This window comes from Tamandua tetradactyla, chromosome 16 (assembly GCF_023851605.1).
Source record: "Tamandua tetradactyla isolate mTamTet1 chromosome 16, mTamTet1.pri, whole genome shotgun sequence".
Lineage (NCBI taxonomy): Eukaryota > Metazoa > Chordata > Mammalia > Pilosa > Myrmecophagidae > Tamandua > Tamandua tetradactyla.
Window position 1 is genome coordinate 64,922,344 of NC_135342.1, and position 17,293 is coordinate 64,939,636.

Here is a 17,293-nt window from a genome sequence, read left to right on the forward strand (position 1 = left end):
ATGTTCCAGGCAGGGGGAACAGCATATGCAAACGTCATAAGATGGAAGTGTGACTAGAATGTTAAAGAAACATCATGGAGACCAGTGTGGCTGGAACCTAATGAGTGTGGGGAAGAAAAATAGATAGTCAATGAAATAAGGGAGACAAAGTTTTAAATCACCCAAAAGACCTTAGAAGTTACTTCGGCTTTTACCCAGAATGACAGGGGAGCTATTAGAGAATCTTGAGCAGATGGCAAACCTGATCCTACCTAGATTTTTTTAAAGATTTGGCTTTTAAATCTGGCTAAAACCCAGGATCTAGCTACTGGGTTGGAATAGACTGCAGAGGGGCAGGGGCAGAAGCAGGACAGCTGTCTCTGTAATTCAGGTGAGAGATGATGTGGGCTCTGGTCAGGATGGCAGCAATGTGGTAAGAAACGGCCAGAGGTAAGATTTTGTACACATTTGGAAAGTAGGATCAAGAAGACTTCTGATGGATTAGATGAGGGGTATAAGAGAGAGAGAAATTAAGGATGACTCCAATGTTTTTGTCTTGAACAACTGTAAGGATGACATTGCCATCAACTGAGATAGGTAAGGCTTATGGTCAAGGTAAAGGAAGAGCAGGTTAACAGGAGAAAAGCTAGTTTAGTTTAGTTGGTTTTCAGATGTATATTTAAAAATCCCAGTGATGATATGCAGTAGTACATTAGATTATTTAAGTCCAGAATTTGGAAGAGAGGTCTGAGCTGCAGATAAAAATGTAGGAGTCCTTCAGACATTTAAAGCCATGAAACTAGATGAGGTCACCAAGGGAATGATGGTAAATAGAGAAGAGGACCAAGAACCAAGTGCTGCAACCCCTATGTGGAAGGATTGCAGGGAAGAGTAGTCAACAAAGATGATTGAGAAGGAGCAACTTGTAAGGCAGGAGGAAACCAGGAAAGTGCAGTTCCTGGAAACTAAGAGAATGTCAGAGAGGAGAGATGATGAACTGTATTTCTCACTACTGATATGCCAAGAAAAAGGAGGACTGAGAATGTACTACAGGATTTAGCAAAGTGGAGGGCATCCGTGGCTTTGATAAGAGCAGTGTCAGTACAGCACTGATGAGGAAAGCCTGTGTGTGTTTTTAGGTGAAAATGGGAATGGAAGAACTGGAGACAGTGAGAATAGACAACTCTTTTGAGAAGTTTGCAAACACAGGAAGTAAAGAAATGGGGAAGTAGATGATGGAGGAAGTGCAGATAAAGGAAGGTTTTATTTTATAATTTTTTAAGATGAGAGGAATAGCAGAATGTTTGTATGCTAATGGTAATGATCCGGAGTGGAGAGAGAAATGGAGGGTGCAGGAGAAAACAGAAGAATAACTGGAGAGAGGGCATTCAGCAGGTAGGAGGGGTGGGAACAAGTATGAAGTGAAGGTATTGGCTGTACATAACTGCAGGGATAGTTTATTTATGGTAATAAGAAGGGAGAATTTGAAAATGCAGATGCTGTTTGGTGAATGGGGATGGTAGTCAAATCTCTGGAAATTCACTTCTGATTGCTTCACTTTTCTTGAAGAAACAAAGCAAAGTCCTCACCTAAAAGTAATGGTGAGGAAGAAGGCATTGACTGAGGTGAAAGAGGATAATATAGTCATTTTGGAGAGTGAGATGGCAAATGGACTACGTAAATAGAATACGATTGCTCAGTAGCATGAAAGGTCCACTTGCGGTTCATGATCGTGATGCGGGGGGAATTATTATTCCCATTACAATGAGGAAACTTAGGCACAGACAGGTTCTTACTTGCCTAAATTTGCACCACTAACAAGTAGCTGATCCAGGATTCAAATTTAGGCAGTCTGGCTCCAGAGCCCATCCTGTAAGCTATGAGATATGCTTTTAGAGTTAACTAATGAATGACTGTAGTTTCCTCTGCTAATAATGATTCCTACTAAATGGTATTAAAATAACAGTATTCTGTCCTATAGGATATAGTGAATCCACAGTTCAGATCCATCAAATGTAAAACCCTTAATTAAAAAGACAAAATGAATCCTATGTAAAAATGCTCAGATAAGAAAGTCAGTGAATAAGTTCTGGACTAGTGTTTCTTAAAGGAAAAGTTATTGTTGAAAGATTTCAGAATTGTTTAAATAATAGGACATGTTGTCCTGGAAGGTAGGAAAAGACTGGTCTAGACATATTGGACAGCCAGGATATGCTAAATTGTGCCAGGGGAGAGAGGACGGCCAGGGCTGTGCCGGGCCTAAACCTGAAAGCAATTAGAGCTGGAATTAAGATGGCCGTTTGGAAAGGCAAAATATCTCAAGTCTTTCAAAAGCCATGCAATTCACAAGTTTCCCAATAAATAATGACAGTTTGGAGAAAAAAACTGGAAAATAGGGGGAAAGAAACGATTTGGTATATTTGGCCATAAATAAATAAAATCCCTGTGTCATCTCTCCTGTTAATCAGCAGCATTAAAACAGCATTTAGGTTTTCATCCTGTTGGCATGTTTCTCCCGTACAGAACTATCCCATAGGGCGGCTGGATGTTTGGCCTTAACCAATGCAGAGAATTCAGCTAAAATCCACGACCAGTTGTCAAATATTTCCTGTGCCAGACACTGAGATTATAAAGGCAAATAAAATGCAGGCCTGGCTCATGAAGATCATAATTTAGAGATAATATAGATAAGGGAATAGACAATTGTGCAGTTTGAAAAGTGCGGCAAGAGCAGAAGATGCAAAAGCCTTCACTTCAGTTATCATGGTGATCTTAATTAATGAAGATTTCAAAAAACACAGGAATGTGGTCAATGTTAAAATCATAGTTTAGAACCTTGGTACCCAAAGAGTGCTCCACAGACAAGTAATATCGAGCATCACTTTGGCAACTTTATGTTCACGTTACAGTTTGAGAAGCTCTGGATTAGAAAACTTAAAAGTCTGTCCTAACTCCTAGGATAAGATAAATTGGTTTTCAGCCATGGGAACCAATCTCTGGAAGTTTTCAACTGCCAGCTATGATGGGGTTGTCCCTCCCCTGAAAATCCTCTTGTAGAGATGAATCTTGGATAGGGGGAGAGTTATTTTCTAAGATGTTTCTTATGGCTCAGTTGCTGCACATCATCACATAACCTAAGTTTGCCTAATTAAACCCTTAAGAAACAGATGCCTCAATCAGAATATAGCAGTTGACGATAGCAAATGACACAATTATTTCCAGCATTTGAAATCAGAAATTTAAAGTGTAAACATTGTTTTCCATTGAATCACTATCTAGGCGAAGGAATAATGTTCAGTGCCACTGAGTTCCTCAGAGATATTCCCTTCTGAATTTTTTTTTTCTGTAGATTCTAATAGGTGTTTTCCCATTTGTCTCCTGGATCCTGGGCACTGACCAGAGGTCAAGTTCATCAAGCTGGTCAGCTGACCTCAGCAGGCTCAGAGAAGGCAGGAGCCAGGTGGGCCTTTGCTGCCTCTGAGAGCACTGCAGCTGGGGGGCTGCCAGCAAAGCTTGCCCTCCATGCCTGGGTGGGCACCATGCTAAGTTTCACTCAGTAGGAGGCTGGTTGAACACATCACACAAGAGAAACCTGCTGAATTGGCTTCTTTCAAAGGACCAGAATATTTTTTATTAATCCTGTTCCCTGGCATCAAACTCTCTGGTTTCTTCTTTCCCATATGTGTGTATATGTGTGCATATGTGTGTGTGTGTGCTTGTGTCTTATGGACTTACCTGAAATTAATAGCAAATCCTTTGACCAAGGCAGCTTTCCCTTATCCAATGTGTAAAATTATCAGCCACATATAAAGGGGGTCTAAGTATCAAAATGTAATACAGAATCGACCACTGTCCAGATAATATAGGCCCCCCAATATACCTTACTCTATTTTCAAAGCAGAGAAAAAACTGCTCGCCCTCCAACCTCATTGTGTGTGTTGTTTTCATATAATGCATTTATGCTATGTGACCTCCTACTTGGCATGCTCATATTTTATTCTTTGCTGTCCTTAAGGAAACCCTAGCTTATTAATTGTTAAACATGTTAAGGATCTAGGGATTCATTACATGCTGTTCTCAATTCAGAAGGCTGGACAGCCAGATGCCTGTCCTATATCCAGGAACTTGTCGTTTAGTAATGTATCATTATAATGTAGTCTCTGTAATGAAGCCGAGATCCTGGGTAGGACTCCCAGGATTCCCTTGGCTCTCTGGCTGCAGACCATAACTCTATTCTGATACCACACTACAAATGTGTGGTGTTGGTCAAAGAGGGACTGAATGAGGCAATGACCAACACATCATTGATACCTGAGAAACAAGAACTCACAGAATGTTCCTTAGTGCTAGTATGTCAGTTGATCCTTTCTTCAAGCCACTCCCAGTCAGAGGTGAATTCTCCAGTTATCAGTGTCCATGTATTATCTTATTTGCTGGAAATTGTAAGCTCCTTGAAGATATAAACCATATTGAAAACATTTTTATATCTCTTACACTGCTTTTGCATTCTTGATAAATATTTGTTAAAAGGATGGATAGAAGAATGGATGGTTGGAGAAACGGATGGGTGAATAAGTGAATAAGTAACCTTTGGAAATTTGTTGGCTAGCATCTCTATTGATATACCTTATTAATGAAAGATAATTGCGGGGGTAAGAGGGTAGTTTAGTGATAGAATTCGTGCCTGCCATGTGGGAGACCTGGGCTTGATTCCTAGCCCATGCATTTCCCAAAAAAAAAACAAAAACAAAGAAACCAACAAAAATAAACAAACAAACTCAACAGCTGGTGCTGGAATAATGGGATACTCACATGAAAAAAGAATAAAATGTAACCCCACCGTACAACATACAAAAAAAGACAGATAACCGAAAGATGTAAAATATAGTATAATAATAATGCTTGATAATTATGCTGCATCTTCCACAAAAATGGATAAATCTGATAAGGTCATGTTCATTGAATATCCATACTATTAATGCATAGAATCTCCTTTCCCACTTGCTGAATCAAATCCTAGTACTTAATTCATATTTACAGCCTTTCCAGAAAGATGCTCCCATTTTAGAGAAAAGAAAACTAAAACATAGGGCAGTTGAATTGTTCTGCATAACATCATACAGTACATAGTAAGATCAGTGGACTCAATTGGCGTATTAATTCTCTATTGCTGAATAACAAATTATCCCCATGTTTGGTATCTTAAAACAACAAACATTTATTATCTCAGTTTCTCTGAAAAACTTGACTGAGGAAGATCTGTTTCTAAACTTACTCATGCAGCTATTGGCCTCTCCAGTGGACAACTCACAACATGACCGCTAGCTTCTCCAAGAGGGTGTGAGAGAGGGCAAGCAAGTCAAAAATCAGAATCTCTCTGTAACCTAACTTTGGAATTGATGTCCATTGCATTTGCTTTATTCTGTTCAATAGAAGCAAGTCACTGGGTCCAGCCTACATTCAAGGGGAGACGATTAGATAAGGAGGCAGGGATCCTTGAGTGTTATCTCAGAACCTGCTAACCAGAGAGCATCCTTAAGGCTCCCAGAAGGGCCCTTTATGAGCTGGCTCTTGCCTGTGTCTGTACATACAATATTGGGTCAGAAGGTGGTGCCAAATAGGAGATCATAGAAGCAACCTGTCTCAAAAGCAAAATCTCTTTTCTCCATTTAGATAGAATATAAAGGTAATGTGCCTTCTCACTAACAAAGTTCTACCAATAACCCTTCACATACTAAGTGGCACCTAAGCCTCCTACCTCACTGCCTGAGTTCCCTTTAATACATGATGATGCATTTCTGAGAAATTCAAACAAATGTATAGTCGTGGTCTATATCCACAGTGAGTACCTTAGGCTGGGCCCCTGAGATGGCAAGATTCCTTTCTCAGTAGGATCAGTGATGGAAATAGTGAGCCTGTGGGTGGGAGAAGGAAAGATCCTTGATAGTTGGTGAAAACAAAACCTCATGGGAAACTAGTTGTCTCTCATGCTAGAAATGAATGCTTTGAATTGACTAAAATCCCCTAGGAATTTATTCCTTCATGTCTCTTAAAGCAAGGATTTCAGGATAGATATAATCAAAGAGATACAATATACTAGACAAAGTACAGAAGTTAGGTTTAAGCCCCTTTTGCTTCGAATGATCATCTGCCCTGAAAGTGCACTGCTATTGCCAAATCCCCTTAACTCCTTAAGCAAGATAATGACATTTTATTAAAGAGCAATTGCTAGATTATTACTCATTGGGCTTAAAACACTGAAGTGTCATCTTTCTCCTGTTTCCCTTGGTTCAGATCAACATAGTTTAAGCAGCTTCTGATATGTGAAGTTCATAGCAAGCAGTTCTCATCATCTCCACTCAGAATTAACCAATAAATTAGAATAACTAAGTGAGAAAGGGTAAGACAAAGGCATTGTCGATATTGGAGGCCAGGGCCTGGGTCATTTTGAATATGAAACGAAGCATGGTTTATGTTTTGTATTTTATAGGTTTTAAAACAAAGCTAAAGTATAACATTAAGGATCAAGGTCAGGATGTTATCTTTTGTGGGGTGGATGGGGTGGGGAGTGGTGAGGTCACAGCTTATGCCAAAGACTTGGCTCCCTCCTTTCTCTGTAACATTTATTTTCCCGAGCTTCTGTCTAATTAATATAAGGCCTTGCTCGAGCACACTGGCCCTCATTGGGCCTGTCACTCGTTAATCAAGCGACCCTTCTAGCCTTGGGTAATGACCTTGAAAGAATATATCAGCCCATGATGGCGGAAGTGAGGAATTAAATTGTTTCTCTGAGTGCTTATGGTCATTGCTGACAATTTATATCTCACAGCTGCCCTGGGCTGGCCATGCCGGCCATTGTGCGGCAATCATTTTCCTGGCCGGGAATGGATTGTGTGCTGGACAGGGACCACACTGGCCTCCCGTATGTCTCCATCTTTATGTTCTTTCCCCTCCCTGCCCCCATCCCCACCTTCTTTTGATCACGTCTTTGTTTGAGAGGCAGGGATTGTACAAAGTTAAAAGCTTTGTCATTAAGGCCACCAAGAGCCAGAAGCTTGGGGTAAATCGTGTGACTGGCTGTACCCTGCTTTGTCTCTGAGTGCACCGTTTTGCCTCTGCTGATGTAAGGCTTAAACGGGAAATACCTTGAGAATTATGTTAGCTCAAAACTCATAAGGGAAAAATTACTGGAAATATTAAAAGGCTGCACAGGGTGTATTGTGTACAAGTGATTAAGTCTGAACCCTTTCTGGGTTTTCCAGGAGGTCAGGGAGATATTGGCTGTTGGTCCTGAGGGGAATAGGCAAGAACAGGGACTTCCATCCTTTCACCTTTTATGGGGGCATATTTAGACTTAGTGGTATCTTGGGCTACACTGATGTCCAGCTAAATTGTACCCTCGTATGATTATCTGAACCTGAAATTAAGCACGGTATATCCACTCAGAGTTCACAAACCCCTTCTTTCTCCTGTTTTCTCTTCTTAAATGTAAGTGAATCTTAAGAGCTCGTTTCCTGTGTGAAAGTCTTTTGTATTGTTTTACCAACCACAGTTGGGTTTGCAAAATAATTAACAGGGAGGTTTTCCCCACTAAGTAAAATTCAGCCAACATATTCAAGTTATGATTACTGGATTTTGTGTATGGCACTTTATAAATCCAAAGGCATCTCTTTGATTTGTCCTGGGTTTCTCTTATTTATAGATATTCAATTGTTATCACTAAATAGATGTGTTAAAATGTGAAAGAAAAGAAATTACAAGCAGGAATCTTCTAGAGTGTGGAGAGAGTTAAATGTTTATAAAACATTGCTATATGTCTATTAAAAAAAATCACAAACATGGCTTTTGATTTCGTCCATCTCCCTGGCTCCTTGTTTGGTGCCTGTATGTTTGTCGTTATTGAGTATCACCTTCTATGTACAGGGAAGATTCTTTTCCCTGGGTCTGTAGGCTATGAGTGCTTCTGTCAGCCACCCCTCACCTGAACTTGGGAACCATCCTTCTCCTGGCATGACTAGAAATGAAGGGTGGTTAGCAGTGGGGAAGAGGAAAGAGGAGAGTTTCTATCTAACTAATATAAGGCTCTGCTCATGCACACTACTCTTCAATGAAAATAGGAAAAATATCCTTTCTGTCTTCTGCCCGTCTGGAGAAGACTGTATATAAACATGGAAAACTAAAAGATCTTATGACACAAGTGCAAAGGGAGGCCTAATAATAGAATATAACCCTTCATACTATATACCACACACATGTGGATCTTAACACTCTTTGCAACAGAGTGTTTGCCCTTGTAAGGGGAGAGCTCATGAAAGGCAAGAGCCAGGTCGTCTTTACCTTTGAATTCCTTGCCATGCCATGTGTGGCGCTTATATATGGTAGGCACTAAAGGAAAGAAAAAAAATAAGTATAAGTGATGTAATTCATTCATCCAACTCATTGGCCAGGATGCCTGAATCAAGCCAGTTCTTTGGCTCTTCGAGAAATGGTATTCACATAACTACATGAAGGCGCTTCTTACCCTTCTGTCTTCCTGCTTTCATCTCATGGGTGTGCCAATGGACTGGAGGTCAGAAGGCCTCCCTTCCAGTCCTGATCCACCCCCCACTTGTAAGAGTCCTCTATTCTCTGGAAATACCAGAGTCTAAAAATCTTAAACAAAGGGGTTGGGTTTGCTAATCTCTATGGCTCTTCCAAGCATGACATTTCTGTAATTCTAGGAGACTGCTTGCCACTTGCTAGGAGAAAAAGCCAAATGATAGAAAAAGAATGTGATTATGTATAAAAAATGGTCAGAATTGCCTGTGTGCCTTGCACATGGCCGGTGTCCATAAGGGTAGCTTGAATTGTTTGACTAGCAAATTAGATGGCAGGCAAGAAATCATTCAGTTCAAATCTGTTTTCACTGTCAGCTTTCCATCCTAACTTGGCCATCTACTTCCCTTTACTCGATGTTAATGTGAACAACTTACTGTGGCTCTTTCCTGACCCGGGCACAGCTGTCAGGGTCTCCTTGTCCCAATATATAGCTCTAGTGTTAAAGCTATTATTTACCTGGAGAATTTACAAACTGAAATGAAGCTTTTGAAAGTTTCATTTTCTTTTTATCCAAGTTCTCAAAATCAATTATTCTTCCTGTTTCTTACTCTCCATGAGTTGGCTGGATTTCTTTTTTTTTAACCATCCATGCCTCTGTATTTTCAAAAACAGAGGTTTAATTACTACATCTAAATATTATATGTTTGTTTGTTTTATTAAAGGGTAGAGTTTCTTCCCAATAGGAATGACTTCTTTTTTAAAATGTCTTTTCTTTATTATAGAAGTTGTGTGTTTATGGAACAATCATTCATAAAATATAGGATTCCCACCTTGCTTTGGTGAGGACCATTTGTTACAATTGATGGTAGCACATTTTAAAAATAATTGTGCCATTAACTGAAGGCCATGGTTTAACTTAGGGGTCACTGTTTGTGTAGTACAACATCACTGAAAGGAAAGGTGGTTTTCAGTGCACCCTCTACCCAGTGTTTCCTAGACCTCCTGCTCTGGAACCCAACCTGGTCCAGCTGCTTATTTGATTTTAATTATTCTGTTACCACATATGCAATCTAACATTTCCCCTTTTAATCATATTCAGATATATACTTCAGTGTTGTTAATTGTGTTCACAGTGTTGTGTTATAATCACCACCAACCATTACCAGAACATTTCCATCATTCTAAATAGGAACCCTGGAAAGTTAAGGCTTCAAAACGAATATCTTCTTTGTTAGGAACATGCAACAGGCAAGGCAAAACCAAGGAGAACAAACTTCATTTACCTCCTTTTTTTCTTTAGTTGTCTTCCTTTCCTTCTTGTATTAGTCAGGGTTCTCCAAATAGGTCTAGGTATATGTGCAGGCGCATGTAAGTATATGTGTACATATCTATGTGTGTATATGTATTTACATATACAATTGTAATAAATCCCAAAACATTTCATAGGAACTCCAATGTACACCTATAGTATAGGAAAGGGGAGTAGAAACAAAAGGACAGTTAGACCCCCTTACCTGAGCATAGTGGATCTAGTACATAACATCACAAAAAGGGAAGGTGGTTTTCAGTGCACCCCCTCCCCAGTGTTTCCTAGCCCTCCTGCTCGGGAACCCAACCTGGTCCAGCTGCTTATTTGATTATTGTACTCTCCCAAACTACCTCCCTGTCTGAGTTTTCTAGAGCAGTAACAAAGTATCACAAATGGAACAGCTTAAAGCAACAGAAATTTATTGTCTCACAATACTGGAGGCTTAAGTTCCAAAATCTGTTAGGGGAGAATCTTCCTTGCCGCCTCCTAGCTTCTGGTAGTTTGCCAGGATCCCTGGACTTCAATCTCTGCCTCAGTTGTCATGGGATGTTCTCCTCAGGGTCTTGGCTGTGTCTCTTCTCCACTTCCTTTTAGAGCACCAGTCATATTGGATTAAGGACCCACCCTATCAAAAAAAGACTGCATTTTAAATTGCCCAATTCCATCTGTAATGGACCTATTTCCAAATCAGATCATATTATGAGGAATTGAGGATTAGGATTTCAACATATCTCTTTGGAGGATGCAATTCAACCTATAACCCTCCTGCACTTCACCAATTCATTAGCTTTCCTTGTGAATCTTTAACTGTGCCAACTCCTGGCACTGAGGATAGAAGATGCATAAAATGTCTAGTAGCTCTTCTCATTCTCTCAGCAGACCTGGTTTCAAGTTAGATTAAGGAAAATCTAGTCAGATCAAATCCTCACTAATTATTGAAATTGGTTTCTAACTGAACAAGCACTTGTTGAATAGGAAGACCAGAACATATTTAATCTTTATATAACCCTTTGAAGGAAATTGCATTATGCCTGTTTTAGGTTATGCCTTTAACTTTCCCAGCTACATTTGTATTTTTTAAAGAAGATGCTTTTTAATACAAATGAATTTCTGATTTATTAGTTCCCAACTTTTCACAATAAATGTTTTTATTTTGTATTTGTTATGCTTAAAATCCATGGGCATCCATGCTCTGATTTAGTGTACCAAACTTCATTGATTCAATTATTCAACAATTAATCCTTTTTCCCTTGTTCATTAAGTGAAGACACAGATAACTGACAATCAGAGCTTCTGTGCATTATTAGATAAGCAAAGCTTTCATGCTTACTTGCTATGTCAGCCAAAGAGATGAGAAGCTGTGTTTTTATCAAGACTTGTGAAATATTTCTTATGGGAAAATACTACTTTTGTAGACTCTCAGGATCTAAGAACCCAGGGCTGGAAGCCATTGCTTTTATTGGTGGAATTGTAGGAACCATGATGAACAGAAGTGAAAAGTACCAGTGTGAGAGCCTGTCATTTTGAGTGAGGGTCCCAAGTAATAGGGAGATCTATTATTTAAATTTTATCACTTCTCACAGATTTCCATCTTTTTCTAGTTTCACTGCCTTTTCTCAGAGTGGTTTCCCTGATAGCAACCAAGAGCAAGGGGAGTGCTGTAAGAGTTGGGGGAGGATAGAACAAGCATAGGATTCAGTGTGAGACAGAGGTGTCCCCTCTCTTAACCTGCCCGTGGGGTCTCTTTGTTTGTATAAGTGAGAGATGGTCTTTTCTCTTCTGATAAATTCAGGGTTAGTGGTACAGTGACTAGTGGTGACTTATGAAAGAATAAACCATAATAACAATTATTATTACTGTTATTGTTAATAGCAGTACACATTCATTAGGCTTGGTTAGGTGACAAACTCCATTGTAAACTCCACGACTGTTTAAGGTAGATTTTTTTTCTGTGTTTTATCTGTGTCTAATAGATGAGATTTTTCAACCAGAAAGTGGCAGTACATATAGTGGTCATCAACAAACAAATGAGATGCTTGGTGATCAATGGCTAGGATTCCCTAACTGCTTTGAAAAGCAGTGAGTTATTTGGGGCTTTTTTCTCTGTTTGTTTTGGTTTTGCCTTTATTTTTTGCACTGAGACATTTTCAAGTGCTGTATCTGATAATATGACATTCTTAGGGGTCTAAAGTTATTTTGTATACTGTGTTTTGTGATAGTTGTCCTGGGCTCCTCTAACCTTGATTGACAGTTTACGTCTCCCTTCTCTTCAGAGACGTTAGCTTGAGCCAACATATTAGTAATATCATTCTGTTATTGTAATTATCTGTTTCCTCTTATCCCTATATGATTTATGGGCAATTTGAAGGCAGAAGATATGTCTTCATAATTATCTTTCTTTTTTCAAGTGTGAATAGTAGATGCTAAATGAATATTTGTTCAATTAAATTGATCTTAATTACATTTGTATTTAGCTCCATAAATGACTCATTTTATTCATTCAATAAACATTTATTGCATGTCTGTTATGCACACTTACTAGGCACCAGGTCTTTGTAGAAAGAATGAGTGGAGACCTTAGATTGTTCCAGAGACAAAGAAGGTGGGAACTTCAAAAGGCAACTCAACCACTCTTCTGAACCTTGAAAGAGGAAGACCAATACTTAGGAACTGAAACTTACAAGACAATTATTTTATAGGCTTTTTAATAAAAATCTCTTTAAGTGAAAGCCCTAGGTCAATCTTTGGATGAATTTAGAAAAACTCTAAAGAGAGGTTTGCTCAGCTATGCTTTATAATTTCAGTTTTCATCCTAGATGAAGACAATGTATTATATAATTCCAATTCTAATTTATAGAATTTGGTACAATTTATAGAAAATTTCAAAAAGTAGAATTTGGAGGATTAGAATTAATTAATGTAAAATTCAACAATTGTAGAAAGACCCAGTAGTGTTCTGTTTTAAGAAAAACTTTAAGAAAGTGAGATCTGAAACAAAATTCTAAAATGGGTTCATTATCTAAGAGAAAACCTTGCTCTGCCACCCCAGAATTTGTAAAAAAGTACCTGGCATGATGTTAAATTAGGTTTCCAGTGAGTCTGTGTAAACCAACCTCAAATGGCAGCAGTTTCTATACTTTCTTTTATCTTTAAATATATGATTTGCCTTGTACCTAAAACACTGTAATTTGGGTTTCTTGAGAGAAGCCTAGGGCTTTTTTTACTCCAATTACAATGCTAATCATCCTACTTCTTTTCCTAGGGATTTTTGATTTGAAAATGAAATAGCCTTCATTTAGTGTGTCTTATTATTGTTGTTGTTTTAGCAATATCACTTAACTGAGTGCAATTCATTACTCAAAATCATTCCTTAAGTGGGAAATAGCCCCTGGTAAAAGAAGTAGACCTAGGTGGAGTGGTAACACTTCTCCACCCCATTCAGGTGGGAATGCAGGAAACAGAGACCTGCCCAGGCTGCCTTCTGGGCCTTCCCAACACTGAAGTCCCTGGGAAGAGAGCTCTGGTTGAAGTAAGAGCAGAAAGACAAGACAGGTGTCATGTGACCAGGAAGAACCAGGGACAAAGAAAGGAGATCTTACTTAGAAGCTAAAAAATGGAAAAGAAAGAAATTCCAGATGACCAAGGTAAAAGTGCAAAGGCACATGATTCTGAAAGGAGGACAATTTATGAATGCAAATGAATAATAGGCCCAAAGTAGAGAAGAATGGAAATGAGTTAAGATGGAATAAAAATTTTTTTGAAAGAAAGACAAATAAGACTTTAGAGAAAAAAGATTTTAAAGAAATATAGGGGGAAAGGGATATAAAAAGGAAAATTCATAAAGACTTAGAAAATTAAATGTTTCAATATTTAATCTTAGATAAATGAAGAAGGAAAGAAATGGTCTATTCTATAATGCAGAAAGTTTATTTTCTTCCTTTGGAAGGTTTTTGTCTTCTGATTTAGTGGCAGCCAGTCATAAATAACCATCAATTAAGAAATACTGGGAAAAATTTAGGCTTGAGGTCAAGAAGGACATGTCATTTTGAATCTTCTGGAATTCAGCAGATCTCCCTTTTTACCCTCAGAAGTTGGTGGGCTTAGAAATGTTTATATCCACCTACTCATTTAAATGAGACTTGGGAAATGAACAGTTCCCGTTAGCAGACAACAAACACTATTTAGTGCCTTTGAGACTTTCCTAGACTTTGCAAAATCTCCTTGCTTTTGCAGCCTTGCCTCCTACGTGCCACAAATCTCTCACAGGGCTTTTTGCTCTGTGGCATAATGGCCACAGCTCTGTTTAGCTGAGAAGATATGTTAACCTTTTAATGGCAAACTAGTCACCCAGTGCCAATCCGATGCTTTTCAAATATCTCTTCAGACTGGAAATGAAAGCAAACAATAAGGCAGAACGGAAGAAAAAAGTGCTTAAGTGCAATTTAGTTAAATAGATGGAAGTATTTTTTTTCTAATTGGAAAATCTGTTAAACCCTCAACTTTGTTATTGAAAGTTTGCTGTGCCTACCACTATGGAGCTCTTTTAAAATTCTTGCCTCTGGGTTGGTTAAATATGTCTTAGTTAGGGCAGGGTCTCCCAGCTGCTCAGGCAGATCTCCTCCAGACCCCCTGAATGGGAAATTAACAGTGATTTTCTTTACAGAAGGTTGGGAATCTGTGGCTAAGGTGACTTCTCAGAATCAATCATTTGGTAAAAGCTAATTGAACAAAACAATAAAAAAGGAACTAATGGAAAGATAACAAAAGTGAATCCCAGAAGTATGCTTCTTTATTCAGGGAAATAAGACCTGGCCACATGAAAAAGTAAATAACATTTCTAAATACGGTCTGCTGGTCTTACTATAAAGTCATTTAAAAGGAGATGGATCTCAATGTCTGCACCAGTGAGTGTGGCAGATGCTGCCCATATCCCTGAGACCAGCACTGTCTAAACCAGGAGCCATTAGCTATGTGAACTATTAAGCACATGAAAAGTAGCTAGGCTTGTCCTAACTGAGCTGTGTTCTAAGTGTGAAATACATACCAGGTTTCAAAGATTTTGTATATTAAAAAAAAAAGTGAAATACATCCTTAAAAATTTGTTTATATTGCTTATATGCTGAAATGATTATACATTACCCAGTGATAGCATGTTGAATTGAATAAAATATAATAATGAAGTATTTTTAATATTAATTTCACTTGTTTCTTTTTTACCTTTATTAATGTGGCAACTAAGAAAACTTAACATTACATGTGTGGCTTGCATTTGGGGTTCACATTATATTTCTATGGGGCAGCACTGCTTAGACTTTAACTATTCCAGAATCTATATCTCTGTACATGAGGGTTTTTTGAGGAGTTGTGACAGATGGAAATGATTGTGGCCTTTAATCAATAACTTCCAGGAGTTGATGTATAAATGTTCCAGCTCCCTTGTCCCATAGGTAGAATAGTTCTCAGGCATATATTTTATACTATTTCCAAGATTTTTCCAGCAATTGTCCAATGTGGTCCCATTCCTCTGTCTCCCCAAATAAACCACATCCAAGATAACTAACCCAAACTAAGGCAAACAGGGCGAAGGGCTGTTGGGTTAGATATGGTGTTTGAAAGGTGAATAGGATTTGTGCAGGTAGATGGGAAGGAACATGAATCTATACATTCTTCATCCATGAATTTCGCTGGTGAAATGGAGAAAGACAGACATCATGAAGGCAGAGATGATCATGCCTGTTGGAGAAGCATGAAATGACAAATATTTCTAGAGCAAAGGAAATAACTGGGAGATTGAGGTTAAAAAGAAAAAAAAGCAGATATCCTAATAAGGGAGGTCTCAATTGCTTTGAGATCCTATAGGCCGAAGGGACATCTTGTTGAGGGTATTGAACAATGGAACAACATAATCACTGCAGTGTTTTAGGAGACATTACTCTAATGGAATGATGGGGATAATGTGAAGGGAAATTCTGAAAGAAAGCAGATTACTTCAGTTTGTTAGCTTTGTTTGTTAGCTTTGTCATGAGATGATGAAGTCCTCCACCAGAGTGCTGGCAAGAAGATGAGTCCTAAGATGTGGGAAATAATGATGTCAGTTCCATCCACTCATCCACCCTCCATCCATTCATTCACCCAAATCATTCAACATGTATTTAGTGAGTGCCTATTCAGTGCCACACATTGCTCTGGGCCTTAGAAATACTGTTGTAAGCAAACCAAAGATCTACCCCATTGTTCTAGTTTGCTAGCTGCCAGAATGCAACATATCAGAAACAGAATGGCTTTTAAAAAGGGGAATTTAATAAGTTGCTAGTTCATAGTTCTAAGGCCAAGAAAATGTCCCAATTAAAACAAGTTGTATTAGTTAGGGTTCTCTAGAGAAACAGAATCAACAGGGAACACTTGCAAATATAAAATTTATGAAAGTGTCTCACGTGACCGTAGGAATGCAGAGTCCAAAATCCACAGGGGAGGCTGTGAAGCCAATGACTCCGATGGATGGCCTGGATGAACTCCACAGGAGAGGCTCACCAGCCAAAGCAGGAATGCAACCTGTCTCCTCTGAGTCCTCCTTAAAAGGCTTACCATGATTGGATTTAGCATCACTAATTGCAGAAGACACTCCCCTTTGGCTGATTACAAATGGAATCAGCTGTGGATGTGGCTGACGTGATCATGACCTAATCCTATGAAATGTCCTCATTGCAACAGAGAGGCCAGTGCTTGCCCAATCAGATGAACAGGTACCACAACTTGGCCAAGTTGACACCTGTCCCTAACCATGACACAAGTCAATAGAAATGTCCAATCTGAGGTATCCAGGAAAAGATGCCTTGGTTCAAGAAGGCCAATGAAGTTCAGGGTTCCTCTCTCATCTGGAAGGGCACATGGTGAGCACGGCGTCATCTGCTAGCTGCTTCTCCTGGCTTCCTGTTTCATGAAGCTCCCCAGGAGGCATTTTCCTTCTTCATCTCCAAAGGTCACTGGCTGGTGAACTCTGCTTCTTGTGGCTATGTAGTTCTTCTCTGCTCTCTCCTAATTTTCATTCTCCAAAATGTTTCCTCTTTTATAGGACTCCAATAAGCCAATCAAGGCCCACCCAAATGGGTGGAGACATGTCATCACCTAATCCAGTTAAACAACCACTCTTGACTAAATCACATCATCCAGGGAGACAATCTAATCACAGTTTCAAGCATATAATATTGAACAGGGATTATTTTACTTTTATGAAATGGGATTTTGATTAAAACATATCTTTTCTAGGGGGCATACATCCTTTCAAACCAGCACACCCATATAGAGTTCACATGACAGAAATGAATAGGGAAGGAAGGAAGGGGAAAATGTTCAAGAGAGAAGGTGAGAGTTTTGGTTTTAGATACATTGACTCTATAATATCCATATGAAAATGCCTACTGGCCAATAGACACTTTGAACTGACATTCCAGAGAAAGGGATGAGCTA

At 38.9% G+C, this 17,293-nt stretch overlaps 1 protein-coding gene across 2 annotated transcripts in view; it reads left to right on the forward strand.

The window, feature by feature from the left end:
• ZFHX3 (zinc finger homeobox 3) overlaps positions 1-17,293 on the forward strand; it is a 1,060,470-nt gene that overhangs the window by 387,568 nt on the left and 655,609 nt on the right. The window contains exon 1 of one of the 2 annotated variants that reach the window (XM_077132886.1): positions 1,273-1,374. The exons of the other annotated variant lie outside the window; for it this stretch is intronic. The gene's annotated coding sequence lies outside the window, so the exon portion shown is untranslated. Of the gene's footprint in view, positions 1-1,272; positions 1,375-17,293 lie in introns of those variants that run through there. 2 annotated transcript variants of the gene reach the window in all.